Source organism: Hippichthys cyanospilos, chromosome 8 (assembly GCF_059441005.1).
Source record: "Hippichthys cyanospilos isolate Australia breed blue-spotted pipefish chromosome 8, RoL_Hcya_1.0, whole genome shotgun sequence".
Lineage (NCBI taxonomy): Eukaryota > Metazoa > Chordata > Actinopteri > Syngnathiformes > Syngnathidae > Hippichthys > Hippichthys cyanospilos.
Window position 1 is genome coordinate 5,132,407 of NC_142376.1, and position 16,297 is coordinate 5,148,703.

The 16,297-nt window shown below is 39.4% G+C and overlaps 1 protein-coding gene across 2 annotated transcripts in view; it reads right to left on the minus strand.

The window, feature by feature from the left end:
- The window catches only part of LOC148419908 (protocadherin-15-like), a 226,850-nt gene that overhangs the window by 187,232 nt on the left and 23,321 nt on the right, over positions 1–16,297 (minus strand). For both annotated transcript variants that reach the window (XM_088421421.1, XM_088421419.1), the window contains exon 2: positions 7,247–7,301. The gene's annotated coding sequence lies outside the window, so the exon portion shown is untranslated. The remainder of the gene's footprint in view (positions 1–7,246; positions 7,302–16,297) is intronic.

A 16,297-nucleotide genomic window follows, 5' to 3' on the forward strand; every position in this document is an offset into this window, starting at 1 on the left:
GTGTGCTTTAAAAAAATAAAAATAAGCACAATTAAGCTAATCTATGCAGTATTTTTTTTTGATGGTCGAAAATGGACTTCATAACTATATCCTTGAGAGATCAGCACCCCTGCATTCGCTTAAAGGGCAGCTCTTTTATCTCCACATATTTTTTTTTTTTTCCTCCATTAGTTCAGAAGCGGGCAACAATGAGCGTGAGTGGTGGCTTACGGTACATTATGTGGGCAGCTGTGTAGCCGCCCACTCAGGCAAAAGTTTTTTTGTTTTTTTTTTTTCCCAACCGGCTGTGATAAACCTGCTCTGCAAACCATGCAAACGCCCACTGCTGAGCTCTGCGTTTCCAGTCCTCATTTTCAAATTCATTATAACAAACAGCAAAAGTATTGTTGAAAAAAAAAAAGAGTGTAATTGCTTTTTTTCATTTGCTCTTGTGACACAATGTGAACGATAGCGCATTAGCACAATAGGTGCAAAAAGTTCTAGTTTCCGAGGTGCGCTGCCCGTAGGCTACATTTAAAACACGGGATACAGATCGAATTTGGCTTTTGTGCAAATAAAAATGCCAAAGTCAGCCTGAGTCAGATAAGTGTCAAGAGACATTTATTGTTATTTTTATATACACTGACAGCTTGTGTGATAATTAGTGGTCAGGACCATCGAATGAGTCAGTAAGAAAGATGGAAGGATAAGGAAGGGAAGGGAAAGAAGGTCGAAGGAAGCCAAAAAGACAGTTAACAAGGGAGCAAATGGAATATATGCTGAGGGGAAGCGGGTCAACTAAAACACATAGCACTGGAAGTAGGCATTAGGGGCCTGCAAAATAGCTCCCAATGTTTCTCTGCTTTTCAAAAATGGTGGAAATGATCCTTGTTGTGTTGTTGTTGTTGTTTTCAAAAACAAGCAAGCCCATTGCTTGCTTGTCAATGTGTTTTTGCGGTAATCAATTATCAACATAAACTGCCTGTTCGCTTCTAGAAAAGAAATAAAAATACATTAAGCTAATGCTAAATATTTCAGTGTGGCTAATCACATACAGTACAACAAAGTCTGCCAACTTTTGAATTATGTCACTAATTCATACACGTGTACTGTTTTTATATATATATATATATATATATATATATATATATATATATATGAAAAGAAAGAAACGTCTGTTTTAATATGGCATGTATAAGTAAGCCTAAATACACAATTGCAAGTCAGAAAGAAGATCAGATTAATAATGAACATTTTTTTCAAGTGACACTAAGATTTAGACCATTTTACATTAAGAATGAATACATTTAATTACAATAAACTTCAAAAAATGGAAATAAATGTGTTCTTAACGACCAGCAGTACGTTTTGAACATAATCATAATTCAATCAATCAATCACTAGTTATCATTAAAGTGACACTGTGTAAGATTTCGTTACGGACAGCTGGTTGTGGAGTGTTTATTGCTGCATTTACCGTAATGCCCCTAAAGCCCCCACAGGCGAATGCAAAAAATTACACATACTGTACACCCTTACAAGCAAAAATCACTAGTCGATGACTAAAGTTAACTCAGTCATTTTGTTCTACATTTACTTCTACTTAATTTAAATGTGCCTCAAACACAATGTTAAATAAACTAACACTGAATCACTCACATTTACATTTTTTGTGGTATTTGTCTCTGAAGTGAAACTAGTTTCCTCTGCTAGCCATCGCGCATAGAATAGCTTGGCTAGCTGACCTACAACTGAAAGAAAAAGAAGAATGAGCCTTCAATATATAATTGTTTAATATACTCTTAAGAGATGGATGCATGATCTAAAACTTCCCAAATTTATCGTGGGTATTCAAAGAGGAAGCAAAATTTTTTTTTGAATGTTTATTTAGCCTAGAGCAAAAGCTAGCTAGCTCTATCGTTTGGTTATATTCACTATCATTGAAAAATAATAATGTGACTCTTTGAACAGATGTTATGAAATTCCTTTAAACCTAATTTGCCTAAATTTATTATTTCTAATTTGAGTACAGCAAGTAATTTGTTTGGCTAACCATTTACTTCTCCAAACAAAGTGTAAATGAGCCAACCATAGCAATTAAAACATATATTTGAAAACTGAGGAAAATTCCATGAATAAATGGCATAAAACGCATACCTGGTGCCGATTGCTACATTTCCCCGCTGTATGAAATTCATGAAAAAATATCCCCAGGTGCCAAAAGGCTTTTAGCGTGGTACATCGTCGACCTCTGTAATTTCATGAGCATCACATAAAAGGCGCGCAAGGTCAATCTCGCCAATCATAACAAAAGAGAAAAAAAAAAAACATCCACCCCGTCATCTATAGCACAATTATCCCAACCTCAGACGGATCACATTTACACCCACCGGCAATTTCGATGTAAAAAAAAAAATAATAATAAATTAAAGCTACTTTTGTATGCATTTCAACCGTATGAAAATATATATCTGCAATAAGTGCTTTCGACACCATCCAGTGAATTACAAGGTAGGTCCGATTACCTCGCGAAATAAAAAAGGGTGAGCTTGTCAACAAATATTTGCGCCCCCGTAAAGTGAAATTTGCTGCTGTTTACCAAAACTATGCGCCGGGTAGTCGGCAATCATCCGAGTGTCGGTTCACATCCTCAAGCACCGAATCTGTCATTGGAAAGCCCCCCCAGGCTATAGAAAGCCAAACGGGGGCCCGTAATGAAAATGCTCCCTTTATACCTCAGCTTCTTTTTCCCCTCTTCACTGCGCTCCCTGGCAACAGCATTTGACAGCAAGTTTTCCCTTTTGTGACCAAAAGGCATTCTGGGAAAAGTCCAGAAAGTCTATTACAACCAACTGGACAACCTTGAGGGAGGGCGGGTCTTACATTTTCAGTTCAGCGTAGTAGAATCCGGTGCTTATTCAAAGTTATTTTGATTAGCTACAAAAACAAAAAATGTCATTATAATAATATATAGGAATACAGTGGACTCCTACAATACAAAATTAATCTGTTCCAGAGTTGGGCTCACGAGGCGAAATCGTCGTTAAACCCCAATATTAAAAATTAGTAAAAAAATAATATAGTAAGTACTACTTATATATAATATACATGAAGAGAATTAACATCATAAATAAAACATCTAAAGGCAAAGTGAAATTTGATTTACCTTTGGAGTGACGTGACTCGAGCAAGTTACGGCCATATTCCCTAGCGAGGGTAACGATGCGCGCCTTCTACGAATTTCTTGATTAGCTTCGTTTCCATACTAATCTCCGCCTCACAATTCAGGTTAAAATCCAGCTGCCTCCAGCCTTCCTGTGTAGAGTTTGCATGTTCTCCCCTAGCCCACGCCGGTTCCCCACTCAGGCATCCTCCCACGCTCAAAAAACATGCGTGGCAGGTGTATCGGACATACCGAATTCTCCTTAGGTGTGATTGGGTGCGTGAATGGTTGTTTGTCTCTGTGTTCCATGCGATTGTCTGGAAAAAAATTCAGGTTGTCCCCAGCCTACTGTCCATAGTCAGCTAGGATAGGCACTAGCAACCCTGCAGCGATCCTTGTAAGGATAAGCGGCACAGAAAATGGATGGATAACTTGTTGTGCATCTTGACCACCAGGGGCAGTATAATACTCAGATACATTCGAAGAATCACGATAAGTCGTATTTACCTACTAGATGCATAACAAAATCAGGCCTTTACACTTGCACCGTAGGGGCAGAAAATGTTCAAATACGGCCTTGTTGGGTTTACCCCACTTAAGGTCATTCATCGATGCCGCACGGTTGCGCGCACTTTAGTCAATAGATAGCCAACATTAGCATTCACAAGACTAATGGATTTTTTTTCAATTGACTTCTCACACACTCAATAGAGTGGTGAAAATTAAAAAAAAAACTGGAGGGAGGAATCAATATACATGCTGTACGATTGTTACATTTTTTTGTTTCACTCACCTTATTCTTAGTAAAAAGTGCACCCTTCTCTTATCTCTTTTTGGTGAAATTGCATTGCATCCGCTATGACAGATAAGGGCCTAAAGGACATAAAGGGAGATGCTATCAGGAGATAAGACTGACATAACTAGAAGTACAACGATATATATATATATATATATATATATATATATATATATATATATATATATATATATGTGTGTGTGAATTTTGACAGACGATACAATCTTTGCTCCCTGACCTTTAAAGATCAATTCCGTGTCACTGTGTTATTACTATGATTATTATTATTCAAGTTTGAAAAGTATGTAACTATACAGGCAAGGTATTGTGTAACTTTTTAAACATCCTGAACATTTTTTTTTTTTTTTTTACTCAGCACCTTTTTTTAACTCTCCTGGGGTATCATTATAAAGTCTCTCTTATCTTCGTTATATCAATTAGGAGACACGCTAAACCTGTTTTATACCCTCTCTGCCGTTCAACTCTGCATGGAAAACTGCTTCAGTTAACTTCAACCTCGATTTGAAATATTTTCTGACAACAAAAGATGGGATTATGCGCCCCTCTCCAAAAAAAAAACAAAAAAAATAGCACGCAGCAGATTTGCGTTCAGATGTTTGTAATCCGGCTCTGCTCTGCGCATCACGAGGCCTAAGTTTCAAGTCATGATAGCAATGAAGTCAAACATGCTTACAACGCAGTATCGTTTTTACTTCATAAGATTACATCCTGATATCCATTTTAACTCTTTTAGTACCAGCCGTTTTTAGTCACTCCTTTAAATATACGTAAATAAATCCCTGGGATTGTACATATGTCTGAGCTCTTACAAACGTAAAATTACGTATTCGGGATTGGACGAGTCAAGAACAAAATCCACCCGTTTGTATTCATCACAGAGGGTAGCTATTTTTTTTCTTGATCTGGACAAGAAATAACATCGCACATGCTCAGCGCTCAGGTGACGACCAATCACGATTCTCCTGTTTTGGTCATATGACGTTAGCAAGCTGAGTCATGATTGGTCGTTACCGAGTCCTGAGCAACTGTGTTCCATTTTCAGACAACAGCAAATGTCAAAATGGCCGCTTCGTGAGATGGTGGATTTTGTCGCTTGATTCATATTCCACAATATTAATCGAAATTCTGTGTTTAGAAAGAGTGGTGGCACCGCATATTATTCTATTTAGACATACTAGTGGAGCTGCATATTATTGTAAAGAAAATGTTGAACTTTACTCGCCCTTAAAGCTTTATTAGCAAAGCTCTTAAGACGATGTGACAAAGAATTAAGATAAGAGGTATTAAAATAAACATTTATAGAAGAAAGGAGCTTCAGAACACAAAGAAAGGATGTACAAATCCTGAACCTCAAGAAAATGTCTACGACTCACTCAAGATAATTTCGTTCCATGTTTTCACCTATGTTATTGTGTTTATTAGAGGTGGGAATTTAACAAAGTGTTCATTGCTCATCGTTTGTCCGAAAAAAAAATTTCAAGCCGTATAAAACTGTCATCGTCAGTCCCTTGGTGTCAGAGTTCTCAATGAGAGAGACTGGAGGTAAAGAACACAAAACTGAGTCAACATGCCTTTTATAAACAGAGAAGCCTTGTCAGACCATCCGTCCGTGAACTGTCGCTTATCCTCGCTAGGGTCGCTGGCTTTCTGGTGCCTATCCCAGCAGTCTTTGGGCAGTAGGCAGGTGACACCTGAACTGGTTGCCAGCCAATCGCACTTCACACAGGGACAAACAACAATTCACGCCCTCAACACACCAAATGAAAATTTAGAGTGTCCAACATAGCAGCCATGCATAATTTTGGAATGTGGGAAGAAGTCCAGAGAGAAGCCACGCAGGCACGGGGAGAACGTGCAATTCCATACAGGAAGAGCGGAGCGAGCTGGTTACTAAACTCAGAACTTTGAACTCCGGTTCCTCGAGAGCATAGTGATTATTTCATATTTGATATCAGATGAAAGATTGACTTCCATTCTTCACTTACACTTGCACGTAGGTAACAGCTGTGTTATAAGTGTGGAAACACTGCCATCCAATGGTCAAAGATCCTTACAGTGCTCAATTGACTTATATTAGGTCAGCATTAATCAAGGGTGTCATCTCCCCTCCATAAAAAAAAGCATTTGACCAGAATTTTATGATTGATTATTGTTATTACTATTTTAAAAGACAAGAATTCTCGTCCATGGCACTGAATGAGTCAACGTTATAATAATTCCAATACATTTTGTCTACAACTAAAGTGCTAACTCTGTAAGATAAGAATGCTAACGAAACTGTCCAGGCAGATGATCAAACATCATGATGTCATCAACAATGACTACTTAGCTCAGTTATGATGAGCTACCATGCGTTTGGACTACAAAGGCTTTGCTAAACAGTTTACTGTGTCCTCTTTGGAATTGGAAAATAAAAATAAAAGCATTTTCTCAGGTACAGCATTTTGAGAAACCCCGGCACAATAGTGCTGATGGTGCACTTCATACAAGTAAGATTTCTGTTCAAAATAGTGTTGTTTTTTTTATGACACACGATAGATAGATGGAGAATTGCGGGTCTCCGACGTTCCAGCCCATTGGCAGACTTTTTTTTTTTTTTTGGTGCTGCTCGCGGATGTTATTACGGCCCTAAAATATGAGTGCACGCGTGTGCTTTTTGAGATATGAGCCGTGCGAGTCCACACTTCCGTTGCCAATCCATCTTGCACACTGCTCAAAGGGGGCCCCCACAGTTTGCACTGGAATTTTTTAAATGGGATAGCACAGTTGGTGGGTCTTGGGTTATAAAGAAAGATGTGAAACCAGTGGAGGATATAGGACTTTAATATATACCGGATTTATGATATGCCCAATCTGTCCATCTTTGCAAGCGGTGACAAGATGGCATATACCGTAGCTTGACAGTAATGTCTCAGTGACCCCGATCCAGAGTCAAACTGGAAAGGCAAGCAGGTCGCCGACTGTCGAGGGAACGGTCAAGAATGATGCGGGCAGCGCCCTCGCTCCCCTTAAAATATTTACCAAGCAGACCCTGGACGAGCAGTTTTATGATGCCAAGAGATTTGCTCAAGAGCCGAGAGCGTCAGCAAATGTCAGGATGAATCATCTAAGTCACATGAATAAATCATGGCCGAGCAATGCTGAAAAAAAAAAAAAAAAAAAAATCGCGATCCTGTCCAATTTGAGTATGTCTTCGGGATGTCCCACACGGGCTCGCACACCAAGGACACTCTTGGAAATACATTGTGTCACACATACACATAAAAATTCTGGAGAAGCAGAAATACCTGATTGGGGTTTGGTTGCTGGCACCGCATCGTGGTTTGAATATGTTGCAGGCACCTATGAAACGAAAAAAGTAACATTTTCAAAGCATTTTGGTAACGTTTTTGAATGTTGTAAAAGACTGTCAAAAACGTAGCCGGTATTTTTTTAATACAGAAGCCAAGCAGGTAGCATGTTTAACTCAGTTGTTTCCAAAATTGTACTGTTTGTTCAAAGCATTTTCTTTTGAGCCCAGGAATTGTTTTTTTTCTTTTTTGCCATACTAGAAAAAAGTGTAATTGCACATCCACAACAGTAGGTGGCAGTGGTGCTCACATCATCAGTGTGTGCAAGGTTTATTAGCTTAGAGCTTCTCTGTGCTAAATGATACAAGTTATATTCACGTTGAAGAGTTGAGGAATGGCAATAGCTAACTGAGAAGCATTACTGTGCACTACACTAATGTTAATCACAACTCACAGCACTCCACAAGGGCCCGCCTCTTAAAGGCACACAGCCACTAAAATATGGACAGTCAGTTCTTTACCACTGGAGGTGTGTGAATTTTTCACAAGATTTCTGCAGGTATCAAGAACCTAATTTAAGGCTTTTTAGTTTTCTGTCAGGAAAAGCACGTTTTGATTTTCAAATTAAGAGCAAATGAATTGTAACATGAAGCAACTTAAGGCTAAAGTCGTATTGTCTTATAGTGACTTATTTGCAAAGCGTTACGGGCCTTTATTTTGTTAAATTTGATATGATTGTGCATTGTCAGGTGAGCCAGAAAATAAAACAGATGATTTTACACTAAATATGCCTAGGGATACCACGACAAATGTAGTTCAAAAGTTTATTAAAACAGACATACACTGCACTGCAGAGGAGTTTAAGTTTAAGTTTGCATGTCTACATTTTGTTGAATTTATAAAAATTTCGCATTGTCAGACAGGGCCAAATATAAAATTGATTATTTTACATTATTTTCTGAAGTTGGAGACTAAAATGGCTAGACATAACACAATTAATGTAAATCAAAAGTTTAATAAAACAGGCATCTGCCACTGGATAGGATTTTACGTTTAAGTTTCCTTGCCTTTATTTGGTTAAGTTTTCCACAAATGTGCATTGGCAGACAAGCCAGTAAAAAACAAATGATTTTGTTTTTCAAATGATGTAGCGGAGTGAAAGACTAAAACATGTCGAGAGACACCACGTTTGTTGTTTTCATCCAAAATTGCTTTGTTCAGGTCACTGGGTACTTGGCTGAAAAAAAATTATGGAAACTCGAGAACCACTATTCTATACATTTTATTTAGTCAATTTCCATGTCAAGACATGTCAAATAAAATGTGTTTCAAAGATGTATTATAACGATTTTCAATGCATTTAAATGGTGTAAAAGTATATACAAAAAAAAGCGTGATTGACAAGCGGGTAAAAATAAAGTCATGACTGATGAGTTTTGTTTGTTTGATGAGAGTTGTTAGGGGTGACTTTGCAAGGTAGTGCAGATGCGGCTGAATGAAAGTGACATGTTTGGATCTGGGCTAAACATCTATTTCCATCTGTGGCTCACTTATTTGCAGCACACGGGGGCTGTTTTGCACGCACGGTGCTGTAATGCTTCCTCTCTCTCTCAGCTGGTGCGTTTTGTGCGTGAGAGAGCCAGAATGACAGAAGCGTTGCTAAAGTCAAAATCGCTGCATGCGGCACAACAATATAATAAGTCAATACATAATTTGGGATTATTGTTCTCCTTAAAAAAAAAAAAAATCGCACCACCGGGAAGCACTGAAGCAATTTGTTCCCATTGTAAAGTCTACGACGTCGGGTCATAATACCGTCCGGTACTATTTACGACGGAGATCGATGGAGTGACAAGCACTGCAGAAGGTTTGTTAAATAGTCAATGGCCTGTTTAGCGATAGATTTGTGTGAAGCGCATAAAAAAAAAAAAAAAAAGAGCTGACTGACAGTTCTACAATTCTTCATGCGGTGCCGCATTGAAATTTTTGCAGCCCTGTGGGGAACCGTCCCGGTTGAGACCCCCCATCTAGCGTGGCGGCAGAGAGGCGCCCTACGATTGGGCTCCCTCTCCAGAAAGTGTGCCAAATGGCTGACTGTGCATTAGCTTTGCAAAGATAATCTTTAAGATAATTTTTAAGTATACCTACACATGTATACTTTTTGACATTAACAACAAAAAAACGCAATATAAATCAACTTTCAACTGTTAATTATTTGTATCGTGTTTATACGGTTTATAGCTTAGTCTAAAACGGAAAAAAAAGAAGCAAGCGCGGCAAAGTGCCTGAAACTAAAAGAAAATGATGAAAATTATTACTTTATTGCAATTACATTCCACATGACAAAAACAAAGCCTTTTTCCCGGGATCATCCGCGCACCCCTTGGCATCACCTCGCGCCCCCCCAGTGGGGCCCGCCCCACTATTTGACAAGCATTGGTCTAAAAACATATCATCTTTGTATATACAGTATAGCACATTCAGATTTATGTTCAGTACAGTCAAAAATGTGGAAACCTTCAAATTTCCCATTCTTGCTTCAAAATCTAAAATACATAAGGAGGTCAAGCAATTAATGTTATCAAATGAACAGCTGTGAACTACAGGTCAGTCAATCATCAATCAAAAAGCTGCTTAGCAGTACACTACTTTTCTTTCAGTCCAAATAGCACCCCATAAATGTTAGTCTAATAGGCAAATTTTCCAGCTCAAATAACACATTTGAGTCTGCATGCTTTTGGTCAACTGAGGTTTATTTTGAAGTTGGCCTTCTCATGGTGTTTCCAGTTATGCGGAGAATTAACAATGTGATTAGCTTGACATTTGTATCTGATATGTACAGTGTACACCAATAAGCATGTATGCAGGGCAAGAAAAAAAAACGCCTGAAGGGTTTTTTTGTACCGAGGTACTTTAATTACTCAAGGTCTCATATTGGCTCTACCTTGGATCAAATCTGGATTTCTGAAGTCCTCCGGCATATTGCTCAGTTGGTGTGGGACGAGTGGAGGCAAGCTGCGGTCAATAACCAGAAGCGTGCTGAAAGACCCCGGGACAGATAACTCCTTTACGGGGAAGGAGGAAGCCCCAGAAAATCTGTTCGCTACATGTGTTCGCTAGGAAAGGTACTCATTAGGATTATATGATCCAGTGAACATGCCAACAGTGTACAACTAAGACAAAAGTTCAAATGTGTTGAGGGTATTAATCCTCTAGTTTATGTGACTCATTGGTGTCAGAAGTGGGATAACTGGCCCCAAGGTCATTGATTGCATGCCCAATATGAAAGGAGCAGAATTACGACGGGATTCCCCAATAAACAGTATGTATCTGTCTCTTTTCGAGTTTTCGGGCCGGCTAAACGGATACGCAGTTAAGAGAAGCGCATTGATTTGTTGTTAGCATTGTTTGAGTCCACGGAGAGTGGGAACATTGTCATTGTGTTGATTTGTTTTGACAGTTGGCTACAGTTTGCGTACAGTGTCGGCACTCAAGCCAAGGCTCTCCGTCCGCCCCTGTAGTAAAAGCACTTTAATCGTTAGCCTTGACTTTCTGTCGCAGACGATTTATTCGTACAACGGGAGTCAGGATTTAAAGCAAACACAGCATACGGCCGGCGTCCATCTTCTGCCGCCGTTCATCAATCGATCATGCGATGCGGTTATTCTCTCAGTGCCAGAGGATTTTCTCCCAGAAATTGGAAGCTAAACTAGTTCAGTCGAAACCTGAGGTTGATCAAATAAAAGTCTGGGAGCGGAACTTAAAAAGTCTATAAATGCCTGGAGAACACTCATGTCTGAAGAAAAAAACAAAAAACATTGTGCATCGAGAGACCCATAAGGAGACAACAATCAGACGGCGGCAAACAAAACACACGCGCTCAGTCTAATTGCAATGCTTTGTCATGGTCTTCCTCACTAAATCGGATCAGCCGGAAAGAAGGCAATCTGGTGAAATTAAGAGGATAAGCCTCAAATCAAAATACAGCATATCAGAATGGACATGAATCAATTATTCCATTCATATATTTAAACATCATTGGTCATGTTTTGAAGAAAATGAGGCATACTGGAAAGCTATCTTTCCATATCACGTCACAATCATCCTTAGATTGGGTAAATTTTGTTGCCCAAACGCTTTTATGATTGTTATCATCAAAGTAACCGATTAGAGCATGGAACAGCAGCTTTAATCAAGCTACTCTATCAGAAGTAGTAGCAGGTTATATTTAGAAGTGTGCTCAAAAAAAGTGATACGGCAATAGGGTTAGGGTTAGGGTGATACGGCAATGTACTGTACTGATCACTTCAATCGGGTGTGTTGAAAGTGAGACACATCAAAAACAAGGCAGGATACGGCTCTCGAGGAACCGGAGTTCCCTACCCCTGACCTATCGGAATACGTATATATCGCGATCATATCGCGAATTAAGATTATTCACTATTCAAAATGGCAGCCATTATTGAGTAGCCAGTTACGGGGTAACATGCTAGCACAATCACTAGGCAGCAAAAACTGTTGAGGCAACACTCTAATCCATCAATTACGTCAGTGAGACTATAAGAAAGTTATTTTCAATTATATTTTGCAAAGCACCCCTCTAGGAAAGAGAAAACCTTTCATGCCCGCCCACTTGCCATGCCAACTATAAATATCTCTGACATTATGTACATATACCTAAAATCTATCTTTTTTTTAAGATTAACAAAACAAAAAAGCACTCTAAATCAACTTTCTACAACTGTCAACTACTTTTTGACAGCATTTATAGAGGTTACTGGTTAGTCTAAAACTGAAACAAATAAGCAAGTGCAACAAAATGCCTGAAATGAAAATGTACCATACCTCATATGGTAAAAACAAAGCCTTTTCTCTGGGGTCATCCCTCAGGGGAGCCCGCCCCACTATTTTAGAAGAAACACATCAGAGCAATCTTCTGAAGACTTTGCCCACTCAGAATGCTCCATTCTCACGATTATAGTAGGGCACCGGAATCTCTGCCCACCCTAAGATTATCTCCTCTGCGGCCCATGCAATTACCAAGCCCTTCTTCCCGACGCTTAAATCCGCTGAGAGGCAATCCAGCCGCGTGTATATTAACATTGTCAGTGCAATCAAACAACATAATCATTACCAGAAATTGCAGAGTCCAGTCGAGAAGAAAATATGTTGTTTACACCCATGCAGACATACTGTGCTGGAAACATCCGCACATGAATTATTATTGGTTAAGTTTTTGTCAACAAAAGAAATGTTGTGTTTCACGACCATACGAAACTGTCAATTTGCGCGGAAAGTCCATAAAGGAAAAGAATGTCTGCAATTACAATAAGTGGATGCTGAAAGTAGAAAGCTGCAGTCAAGCAAATCATGAAATAATAACTGTGTGCGCGGGAATTAGCTTGGCAGGGGGTATATTCAGGTAAGTGTTTTTTTGCTTCAACAGCAAAGATTTCATTTTCACAAATACAACAAAGCTATTGTGGAAGAAATTGCATCAAGCGGAGAAAATTACACTAAACTCCCACAAGTACGAGAAACCATCAAGATTAGAGGGTGAACGTAAGAAGAAAAAAACTTTGCGGCAACAACGGTATAATGATCAAAGTCATGTGAATAACTGGAGATTCCGCTTTGAGGGGGGGATAATGACTTAGATCATTCGGCACATGTGAACTCCAGAGTTGAAGATTACGTCCCTAAACCCCAATTTTGCTTGATCTCAGTTCCATCTTTTCAGTAATGAACAGTATTCATCACTGGCAGCAAGCGCTTGTATCTGCGTGAGAGGAAAAAAAAAAAACCCAACAACGACAACAGGATTACGAGTGATTCTTCTCTGCAGGCACTGGGTTTGCTGAAAGTGTTAACTTAATCAATATTTTCAATTGAGGCTCGCTTGGCGCCCATTAATTGCACGACGGTCCTTTGTGCAACTCGTCGCCAATTAGACTGCTGTGAAGGATGAACAAAAGGAGATGCGATGCTGGGAAATGAGTCATAGACTTCTGCTGACATCGCTCCGTCGACGGAGCCCGGAGAAGTCTCGGGAGGATAAAGTTTTATTGTCTGGACGGTGCTGACGACACTCTCGCTCACCGTCACCACTAAGACACGACTCCGACTGGGCGGCACTGCTCTGAATTCCCCGACCGTCTCAACGGGGGACCGGAGTCGTTTCATTGTTAAGCACTTCAAAAAGAACCATGAGAGGAGGGGAGGCCAGACGTTGAAATGTTCGACCCGGGAGAGGAAGTGAACATAAAACTAGAGGAAAATGGAGTAGTGACGGCTCAGTGGGCAGCAGCTGGTTCAGTTATGATTCCAGATCAGAAGAAAACCGGTTAAGGCTGACTTGCAGATCAAGGCACTGACCCCCTAGGTAGAGCCCCCTGAAACTCCCTTAATCCATGTCCATGGATTGAGCACTTGCACGTCTCCAAAGGAGCTATTCAAGATTTCGTGCCCGTATTATGGGCATGGAGGCGACTCGTCCAGTCCTTTGACTGTTGCATTCAGTGTCCAGTATGAAAAAGTGACAATTCCTTTCCATTCTCCAGAGAAAGTACAAACACTGATAAAGATTATTCAACCAGATAGACGCTAGTTCAGTGGTTCTTAGCCTTGTTGGAGGGGGCGAAGAAGAAATCCAAGAAATTTCCACGATGACAACGACGAACGAAAAACACACTTTTAACATTGTTATTTCGTAATTTCCATCAGCGACGGATCGACGAAGAGTCTGTCTGTGCTTATGGACTGCCCACTTCTACCAGTTAGAACACGAGTGTCAAACTCAAGGCCCGGGGGCCAAAACCGGCCCGCCACATCATTTTATGTGGCCCGCCAAATGCTGATTTGATTTCAAGTTTCTTGCTAAACTTGCAGATTGTCTTCAAAAATAACCATTTTCTGTTCCCGATCTATCTTTTGAACAGTTTTTATCGGCCTCTGTATTCAAAACTAGGTAAAGATGTCAACCAGCAAAAACGACCTTTATTAGACACGTGTTTTTCTATTTTTAAGTCCTACATTTTCTGGATTTTAGAGAAATTAAAGGGGTACGTTAAAATTGAAGCTTTTTTTAGACTATTTTTAGATTTATTCCGGCCCTCTAACAGACACTATAAGTACAATTTGGCCCGCGATAAAAATCGGTTTGACGCCCTTGAGTTAGAAGAATCTTTTGATGTGTGTGATACACTAAAGCAGTGCTTCTCAAATAGTGGGGCGGGCCCCCCTGTGGGGGTGCACAGATGATCCCAGGAAAAAGGCGTTCTTTGTTTGTCACGTGGAATGTAATTGCAATAAAGTCATCATTTTCATCATTTTCTTTTAGTTTCAGGCACTTTGGTGCACTTGCTTCTTTTTTCCGTTTTAGACTAAGCTGTAACCTGTATAAACGCAATAATAATTAACAGTTGTTGAACGTTGATTTATATTGCGTTTTTCTGTTAAAAAGGATACATGTGTAGGAATACTTAACAATTTTCATCAATAACAATCTTATTTATAGTCGGTGCATCGACGGGGGGGCAAAAAGTTTTCTCTTTTCAAAATACTGTATAGTTAAGAAACACTGCAGATATGCATAATATAGTTTAATCCACTCAAAAGCTAAATATATAAAAATGCTCAGCTTCCAAAACATTTTAACAGGGTGTGAAAATGTGTCCCTCTATCCTACACGCCACACAACCTCTCAGCTCATTCTCTAGAAAGTAAATAACAGCAAAAACATACACCACAAAACTAGCAGGATATTAAACCTAGGAACATTGTAAACAGCGGTGAAGAAAAGTGAAAGTAAAACTGTTGGTGGGAGGGACATAAAAATGGTGAATGGGGCGCATTTATGCTGCGCCGCTCGACAAAATGGCACTCAAGGCACTTGGAAATGCTCATTCGCAAACACAATGATAACAGCAATTAGAGGGGAGAGAGGGAAACGGGGAATGAAACCGGCAACTTAGTGGGACGCCGGCTACCCCTAATGTTTCCTTTCTCGGAGACGAGCCACATACTCATATCCATCAATCACTTCTAACAGCCGTAAGAGTGATCAATTAGCTTCTGCACTTAAATTTACACTTACGGCATGGCTGTTCTTTTTTCTTTTTTTTCCCCAAAAAGGTCCAAGATCCAGGCTCTTAAAAGGTTTATTATTTTAATCGTTGGGTTGTCTAATGCCTTCTTTTTTTTTTTTTTTGTAAAACAACTTTGTGTTCCATGTCCATAGTATGTAAAATCGCACAGTTGTTCAAACAACTAATAGTAATAGTAATATTAATTCAATGAAAAGGAATTCAAACCTGTTATTTTCAATTCACGCTTATGGCCTTGCGGAGCTAGAATCTCTTCTTGCTTACGTGTCTAAAAATCATGCAAATGAGGCTTGTGTTTCTGGCCGTGTGTTTGCAATGTGGGACCGCACAGTGTGATGTGCCAAATTTCAGATTTTCAGTTTTATGAAGGATTTGCAATTAATAAACAAATGCTTGCTAAGCATTAAATGATCCACAGCCTTGTGAATAAGCAAATTTTTGACAGGAGGTGCGTTCAATGACCACTCACACAGTAGGACATCTCAAACCTCGAGATCAGAAAAGCTGCCCGTCTAATCATTGAATACAAATTTTACTACACAAGACCGAGTATTGGATAATAGTGAGTGCATTTATTTATTTATTTTTTCCCACAGTTGAACTGTTAGCCAAGATAGCTATTAGTATTAGCTGCTGGTCACCAAATTGAATAGCGATTGAATTTGTTTAAAATATTGTCGTTCCTGGTGAGAATTTACTGCATACTTACTGCATAATTGTTGAGTCTCAGTTTTTAATTTTGAAAAGCTGGTCCTACTCTGAAATTGAACAGGAAGTCAGCCATTTTGGTTTGAAGCAGCTATTTTGGTCAAAGTCTAACTATGTTATCAAGCCTAAAACATGATTTTATTTCGCCCTTGAGCAGGATTTGTCCGCTCCTTTGATCTTTACATCAAAGGCATTTCACATCAGAGGGAAAGCATTGAAAGAAGACACCAGGGAG